The sequence below is a fragment of the Orycteropus afer genome, unplaced genomic scaffold (assembly GCF_000298275.1).
Source record: "Orycteropus afer afer isolate SDZICR_OR568_19922 unplaced genomic scaffold, OryAfe1.0 scaffold00432, whole genome shotgun sequence".
NCBI lineage: Eukaryota > Metazoa > Chordata > Mammalia > Tubulidentata > Orycteropodidae > Orycteropus > Orycteropus afer.
In genome coordinates, this window is record NW_006922019.1 from 2,496,417 (window position 1) to 2,505,028 (window position 8,612).

Sequence of the window (8,612 nt, forward strand, 5' to 3'; positions counted from 1 at the left end):
TCTTCTGTGTCTGTGTTAATTGGTTTCCCTTTTCTTTGTTGAAGAGGGTCTGTGCAATCCTTCTGCCTAGTCCGCCATCTTGCCGGAACTCCCCTATATGTAACCAAACAGCTTTTTGATGAATTTTCTTGATATCTTTTTCAACCTTTTGGGTATTGTTAATCCAGGTGCAAGAAGGAGTGTTTGCTATAGCACTAACACCTCATTTTTAGCTAAAGTTAAATCTAAGGCTACTATGTTTTTGTGGTAGTTAAGTTTGTGTGTCAACTTGGCTGGGCTTAGTTGAGTCGCTGGGCAGCTGGAAGTAGTATTCCCCATGGTGAGACTGGTAATCAACTCCATGGTGGAATCTACTGTGAGCAGCTGAGTATCTGCCTTAGTGATGTGGTCTGCTTCCTGTAGATAAGGAGAATCCTTGGGAATGGTCTCTAGCTTATGGCACATTTGAACCCTGAATCGTTCAGCAGCCTGCCATGCTCTGTTGATCTTAAGACTTTTAATGGACTTGAATTAATGGCCTGCCATGAAGGTTTATAATATCGAGACTGTGCCTTATTATTTGTCAACCTAGGGCTTGTCAGCCTCAACAGCTAGCAGCTGAGTGAAGAAAAGCTTTCCATTTCAGTGGGCCAGGAGTAGGAGGCAGAGCTGAAGTCCAAGGTTGAGGGGCTTTCACCCAGCCCCTAGAGCCTGGCACTTTGAACTCAGACTTAAAGCCTCCAAACTGTAAGAGAATAAACTCCTGTTTCTTCAGGCCATCACTTTTGTGGTATATTCCTGTCAGAGCAGCACTGTTGTTGTTGTTATGTGCCGTCAAGTTGGACCCGACTCATAGCGACCCCTCCTTGGGTTTCCGAGGCAGTATCACTATGGAAGTAGATTGCCCGACCTTCTTTCCGAGGAGTGGCTGGTGGGTTTGAACCGCCAGCCTTCTGGTTAGCAGTCAAGTGCCTTAGGCACTATGCTACCAGAGCTCAGTTGTCTAAAATAATTTTGCAGGGGAGTTTAAGAATTCTTTCTGGGCTGCCATTCCATCAGCAATTTCATTTATGATTTGTCCCTCAGAGGCAGACAGATTTTGGAGTGCCTACTCTAATTCAGCTACTCCATAAAAAGAAAAGAACAATCTTAAAATCTATATCCCATTCCAGGTTTAGGTTGGATGGAGTTGGAATACCCATAGTTGTCAGTAGATCTCTTGGCCCAAGTCAAGATTTTTAAATTGCTGGCCCAATGAGTACTTTCATTCCAACCAACACCAACACTGCCTGTGAGTCAATTCCTACTCACAGTGACCCCCATTGGATTCCCAAGGCTGTAAATCTTTACAGAAGTAGAATGCCTCATCTTCCTCCTGTGGAACAGCTGGTGGGTTTGAACCACTGCCTTTCTGGTTAGCAGCCAAACATCTTACCCACTACACCACTAGACCTCCTTAGTATTTTCATTATAGGAGTATATGAGTATATTTCCAATGGAATGCTTAAATTGCCTAGAGTGCGTTGGTTTGTTATGTTCCATCCATCCTAACAGTGTGAGGTTCACCACCTGTGTTTGGTGTATCAATATAGGGGTATTTTGATCCTCCACATAAGAACACATGCCCATGAGGAGTACAAATCATATCTTTTCTGTTTGTAGTGCATGGAGAGGGGAAATGATTTGACTAAACTGCCCAAGCCAATTATTTGTTAAAGAGTTGTTACAAATTGGTAAGCACTGTAATTCTTGAATTATTGGTTTCCATTTTAGAGAAGACTCTTTTATCTTACTTGCTGGACTCAGGTAAATTAGACTATTATGTGTGTCAGCTACAAGGAGGCTCATTCAAAATCTAGGGAACTTGGGATATGAGATTAAAATCTTGTAAGGACAATCTTCATGGGGGGTTCCAAGAAGCATTAGAGTGATTCTTAGTTTTGATAAAAGTTAAATTAAAACAGGGAACTTGAGTTTGAGCCAGTCATCCAGGGGAGTGCCATAAGGTTCATTTAAAGATGATGTTAAAATTAAGAATTGTGGGAGGCACAACCATAACTCAGCACAGGAGAAGCTAGAGCATCTGAGTTTTCATGCATCATTTGTGGAGAAGGATGGAAGATCCAACAGCAGTGCTAGCTGCTGATTAGGCTAAAGCATTTTCTTTCTAAGCCTTGGTGGAATCAAAGGTGGTTAAAAAGGCTAAACGCACGAAAAATGTCATATTGATTAATTCACCAGTTAATATGTCCAAATTGGTAGAATAAGGATATTTCAAAGGCTGTAAGTATTAAAGTGGAACTACTAAACAAAATTCCTTAATTACATGCTTGGTAAGAATAAAATGTTAATGCAAGGGATTACACCATAATGTAAATAAAGTGATGAACAAAAGAATAGCAAAAACTATAAAGCAGAGTCCAAAGATTTTAAGACCTTTCATGGGTTCTGTCTCTTGGAAGGGCTGTCTACTTCTAAAGTCATCTGCTTCTGGCTGTTTTGGTATTTGAGGGTGATCCATAAATCTATATATCCCCAGTGAAGAGAGGGACCCAAGAATTCACTCTTCCTAGCTTGGTGGCACAAAGATTGTTGAGGAGCACTAAATAGGGTCCAGTGAAATTCTAAGGAATGCTTCAGTTGATGTCTTTTCCAATAGACAAAATCACCTGGGCGAACTTTGGGTAAGAACTGAGGTTAGATTCATCATTATTAAAAGCTTCTTGAATTTGGGTAAAATGAGTTTTTAAATAATGTACCAAAGGTTGGCAATATTTAAGTATATCTTGTCATATTAAATTGTGAGCCATTTATGGGATGTAGGTCTGCCGGTTTTTATCTCGTCAGAAGTGAGTTTATGCTTTCTTGATGGAGTAGATCTCAAATTTAGGACTAAGGAAGAGCAGGGAGCTCTGGTTGCATAGTGGCTAAGGCACTTGACTGCTAACCAGAAGGCTGGCGGTTCAAACCCACCAGCCACTCCTCAGAAGGAAGGTTGGGCAATCTACTTCTGTAGTGATGCTGCCTCGGAAACCCAAGGAGGGGTCGCTATGAGTCAGGTCCGACTCAATGACAAATAACAACAACAACAAGGGAAGAGCAGGCTCAGTGACTCAAAAAGTTTGGCCATTTGGGTTTTAATTACAGCACTGGTTCTTTCTACCAATCAAGAAGATTGTGGATGGTATGGCAGTGCAATCTTTGATAAATTGGAAAAATTTTACATATCTCTTGAATCACTTTTCCAGTAAAGTGATTAACCCAGTCACTGCAAAGAGTTTTTGGGGCTCCCCAAATGGGGATTGTATTCTCTAATAATTTCTTGGCCACTGAAGTAACAGTAGCATATTTATATGGAGAAGCTTCCACCCAGTGTGAGAATAAGCACACCATTACCGAAATATACTTGTATTCACTAGATGGTGGGAGCTTAATGAAGTCTAATTGGCATTCAAGCATAGGCCCAGAGGGCAAGAGGTGTTTCCCTAAAGGCATTTGAAGGTGCTTTCAAAGGTTATAATGGAGCAAAGCCAGCAATGGTTGGTGATATGTTCAACAGTTTCAAAAATTTACACCACCAATATTTCATCAAGATTTCAATTATTTTATTTTATCCCACATGGGAATTTATACACAAAGCCGTGGCCATACGGACATGCAGAGATATAGGAAGGAAAAGTTTATTATTAGGTCTCATCCATAACCTGTTGTTGTTGTTATTTGCCGTCAAGTCGGCCCCAACTCATAGCATCCATAAACTAGTGATGTTAAAAGAGCAACAGGATTGTTTCTAATCTTCTGTTTCTGAAATGAGAGAAATCTGTTGTGTTTTATGAAGACTTTCTAAGGGACAAATATTGTATCAATCCATTATTGTAAAAACCCCAGGAAAGGTTTATATATGGAAGGAAATTTTCTTTGTTGGTTACCAGGGGTGGGAGGAGAGAGGAGGAAACACTGTTAGATAGGTAGAGATTTGGGTGAAGAGAAGGGCAATGTCCCAAATGTGATTGATCAACACAGTGACACTGAGGAAGAGGAAGACATAGAGAGGTGCATGGGAGGTACAGACAACAAAGATGAACCATTTTGCACATACAGTACTGCATTGTCAGTGAAGGCAAACATTGATGTATGGGTGGATAGATGGGTGCATGGGCTGAATTATTAGGTATGTCTATGTAGGGGGGAGTGTGCCCAAGACCACGTTGGCAGACAATGTTTCTACAAGTGTATTTGTATGTTATGTAAGAATTCCCAGGTATATACTAGAGCAGACAAGGAACAAAGTTATAGTCACTTCTTGGCCACAACCAGCTACCCAGAGGAAGTGAGTAGTTGGACCTGTGGGCTTGGGACTATAGTCGCAGGGGACATCAAGCTCAGTTGGCATAACATACTACACAAAAATGTTGTTTCACATTCTACTTTGGTGAATAGCATCTGAGATCTGAAAAGCTTGCAAGTGGCCATCTAGATGCAAGGAGGGGTCTTTCCTTGTCCAGAGCAAAGAAGAATGAAGAAAACCAAAGATGCATAGAAATAATTAGTCCAAGGGAGTGGTACACCACATGATCCTCAGCCTATAAGACTATGAGACCAGAACTATATGGTGCCTGGCTACCACTGTCAACCACTTGCAAGGGAATCTATGTAGGAAATCTTAGATAGAGTGGGAGAATGGTGTGGAACAAAACTCAAAACCATTAAAAAAAAAAAAAAAAAAAAAACAGGTTTGCTGGTCTGATAGAGCCCAATGGAACCACTGAGATTATGGCCACTAGCTGCCCTTCGGGTCTGGAATCAAATTCACTCCTGTGGCTATCCAGCCAAACAAAAGACAGGCATATGAGTTGAACATTTACATTAGATAGATACACTCCTTGGAGAGATCAATCATGGGAGAATAGAAGGGCTGTGTATGCACAGGGAGACAGCTCATGGGGCAGGAGTGCATGAGAAGAGGTAACTATGGAGAGGAAGTGGGAGGGGAGCTGTTGCAGTGTGAGAAATTGCAGTCAATGTTGTGAGACAAAGTGTATGTGAGCTGTGGTATGGAAAGTGAATTTGCTATGTAAACTTTCACCCAAATCACAATAAAACTTAAAAAAAAGAGAAGAAGATGACTTTTTGAAATTATTTCTGAAGGGGTTGTATCTTCCATGATCATGTCATAAACATCATATCTCCCTCCTTTTCATCATGATCTGTGTTATAATCTTGCATGAGCATTCCTTTAGCTCTTATTATAGTGGAAGGAAGATTTGGGAGGCAGCTTTTAGTTGATTTATCTGCTAAAGTGTTTCCTTTAATCTGCTCTGTTATTCCCTTAGGCTAGTGGGCTTGTATTTTGATGACAAAAATCTTGGAGGAGAGCAATGGGGCTTCTAAGAAGTCTACCACTTTTAACTTTTAATTTGGTTCCCAGAGGATATTAGGAACTATCTGTTTCCATGTTGTTGTTGTTGTTGTTATGTGCCATCAAGTTGGACCTGACTCATAGCGACCCCACCTTGGGTTTCCGAGGTGGTATCACTATGGAAGTAGATTGCCCAACCTTCCTTCCAAGGAGTGTCTCGTGGCTTTGAACCACCAGTCTTCTGGTTAGCAGTCAAGTGCCTTAGGCACTACACTACCAGAGCTCCTTCTGTTTCCATAGCATATGATAGTATATCAAAATCATGAACAACTCAGAAACCCTACCTCAAATTGGTGTAAACATTTGCTGACCTTCCAGAAGCCAATTTACAAACCCTCTTGAGTGCAATCAATTCAGACTGCTGAGCTGAGGACTACAGGAAGGGCACTGCTTTCAAGAATTTTGGAAGAGGGAGTTCTGGTAAGATGGCGGACTAGGCAGAAAGACTGCACAGAACCTCTTCAACAAAGAAAAGGGAAACCAATGAACACAGACACACAAGATAATTCTGGATCCCTGAGCCTTGAAGGGAAGGATATAAAAGTGGACTAAACCCCAACTAGCAGAAGAATTTGCATGAAAATACCAAAAATGGAGATTGATGGAGCTGTGGTCTGGCAGCGATCCTGAGCCATCCTGACTGCATGGCATAGGCAGCTTGGAGATTTGTGAGTGGTGGTAGGACGTAAGAATTAACCTAAAACTCAACCCTGCTAGCCAGGGACTGCACAGAAGACTGCTCTGGTGGCTGGGAAATAAACTGAGAAGGTGAAGAGAAAGGCGGCCTAAGCAGTGGACTTTTGCCGGTCTGGAGAACGCTGCCATTTTGAATGTTTAAAAGAGCTTGACTATTTTGGATTTTTAAAGAGACAGCACTCTTGCAGATTCCTGGGGCTTAAGAACACATTCTGCTTGCCAGCAACCCCAAGGATACTCCAGACCTGCAAGACTGAAAAGGTGTGACATTCCTCTTATTACTCTTATACCCCATATCTGCTTGGTGAACAGAGTTGTGGCCAACTCCCACCTACCTTCTGGGCCCAAAGGAACTCCATCAAAGTCTGTGTGCTCAGACAGAGCTTGAATGCCCTGCCCTGTCTTCCACCAATTTATTTTTATTTTTTTCTTTTTCACTTTCTTTGTTCTGGTGATTAGTTTGCTTGTATTTGTCTGTTTTAAAACAACTATTATTATTAATACTTTTGTCCTTTTTATTATTATTCTTATTCTTCCTCTCCCAGGTCCTAGCTTTCAGTAATTTTTCTTTTCCCTGTTCCTGGTTGAATTTTTTTTTTTTTTTTTTTTTTTTTTTTTTTTTTTTTTTCCCTCCCTTGTTTCTCATGGTTAACACCAATCCTTTTTCTTCTTTTTGCATTTATTCCATTTTTTGCCTTCATTATTCTCCTTCTCTACCTTTTTACTCTTCGTGCACTATCCCCAGATATTGCAGGTTTTCTTGTTTTCTCTTCTTCTTTCTCCCTTTTTTCTTTTTTTGGTTACTGTTCTTGTGTGATTACATAATGTGTTTTTTGTCCATGTGCTTTTAGTTTTTGATGGTTATTTAATTGTAATTTTTGTCTAACTGAGTGGGAGACAGCAACAGTCCCCATAAGACACAACTACACCCACACCTCCTGTAACTTCATTTACAGAGTGAGAGCCACTACCTCCTTCTCCACCAATGGGCCAATGATAAAAAACCAACAAGAAGAGCCTGAAAAACAATTGGCTGCTCTTCAAAACAGTTAACAGAGATCTAAATACAACAACACCACGATGCCTTGGAGACAACAGACCATCACAGTCCACACAAAGAAGCAGGATAAAGTGGTAGTAACAAAGGAGCAGGATACGGACCAAGAACACATCTCTGAGGAAGAAGCAGAAAGCCAGAAGATTTATACTAAATTGTCAGAAATAGATAGCACATTGGAAGGGCAAAGGAGTAGAATTGATGCAATGAAAGATAGAATTAATGAGATTGAAGACAAATACCTGAATACTTCTTTAGAAAGGGATCAATCAGAAAAAAAATCAAAACAAAATGAAGAAAGCCTAAGGTTCATGTAGGATACCATCAAAAGGAATAACTTACGTGCCACTAGAATTCCATAACAGGAAGAGAAAAACAAAACCACTGAGAAAATTGTCAAAAATTTGCTGGAGGAGAACTTCCCTGATATGATGAAAGAGGAGACTATATCCATTCAGGAAGTCCAACGAACTCCAAACAAGATAGACCCCAAAAGAAAATCACCAAGACACAGACACATCATCATCAAACTCATCAAAACCAAAGACAAAGACAGAATCCTGAAAGCAGCATGGGAAAAACACAAAGTTAACTACAAAGGACAGCCAGTAAGAATAAGCTCTGATTTCTCAGCAAAACCATGCAAGCGAGAAGGCAATGGGATGGTATATATAAAACCCTGAAAGAGAAAAAATTTCAACCAAGAATCATATACCCGGCAAAATTGTCCATCATATATGATGGTGAAATTAGGAGATTGCCAGATAAGCAGAAATTAAGGGATTTGTTAAAACCAGACCAACCTTACAAGATATGCTAAAGGGAGTCCTTTGAAAAGAGAACCCAAAATACTAAATAACAGCTGACCATTAATACACAATATGACAAAACCCAGAAACCACAGATATGGACATAGCCAAAGTAAAATGAGCTTAGAAGATTGTAAACAGGGAACCAGAGACATCAAATGGCAAGTGAGGACAACTAAAAACAAAAAGAGGAAAAAGATTGTGTAGTTATAGAACTTCTAAATGGTGAGGAAGTTAAGAGAGTTGCAAGATAGAATGGACTATTCTAAAGTTGGGGAGAAAATTATAAATCATAGGGTAACCTCAAAGAAAAATGATAAACCTTCACATCACAATAAAAAAGAGGGAAAGCACAAATATTCAGCATATACTAAAAGAACAGCAACAAAGGAAATGATAACATGATTCATAAACATAATGAGCTCAGCACAGAAAATAATATGGAACACAGAAACAGAGACACTATGAAAAAGCACATAACAAAGTGACAGCCACAAATTCAAACTTATCAATAATTACTCTGAATGTTAATGGATTAAATGCACCACTCAAGACGGAAAGTTGCAGATTGGATAAGAAAACAAAACCCATCAATATGTTGCGTACAAGAGACACACCTTAGAGATAAAGACAAAAATAGACTAAAAATCAA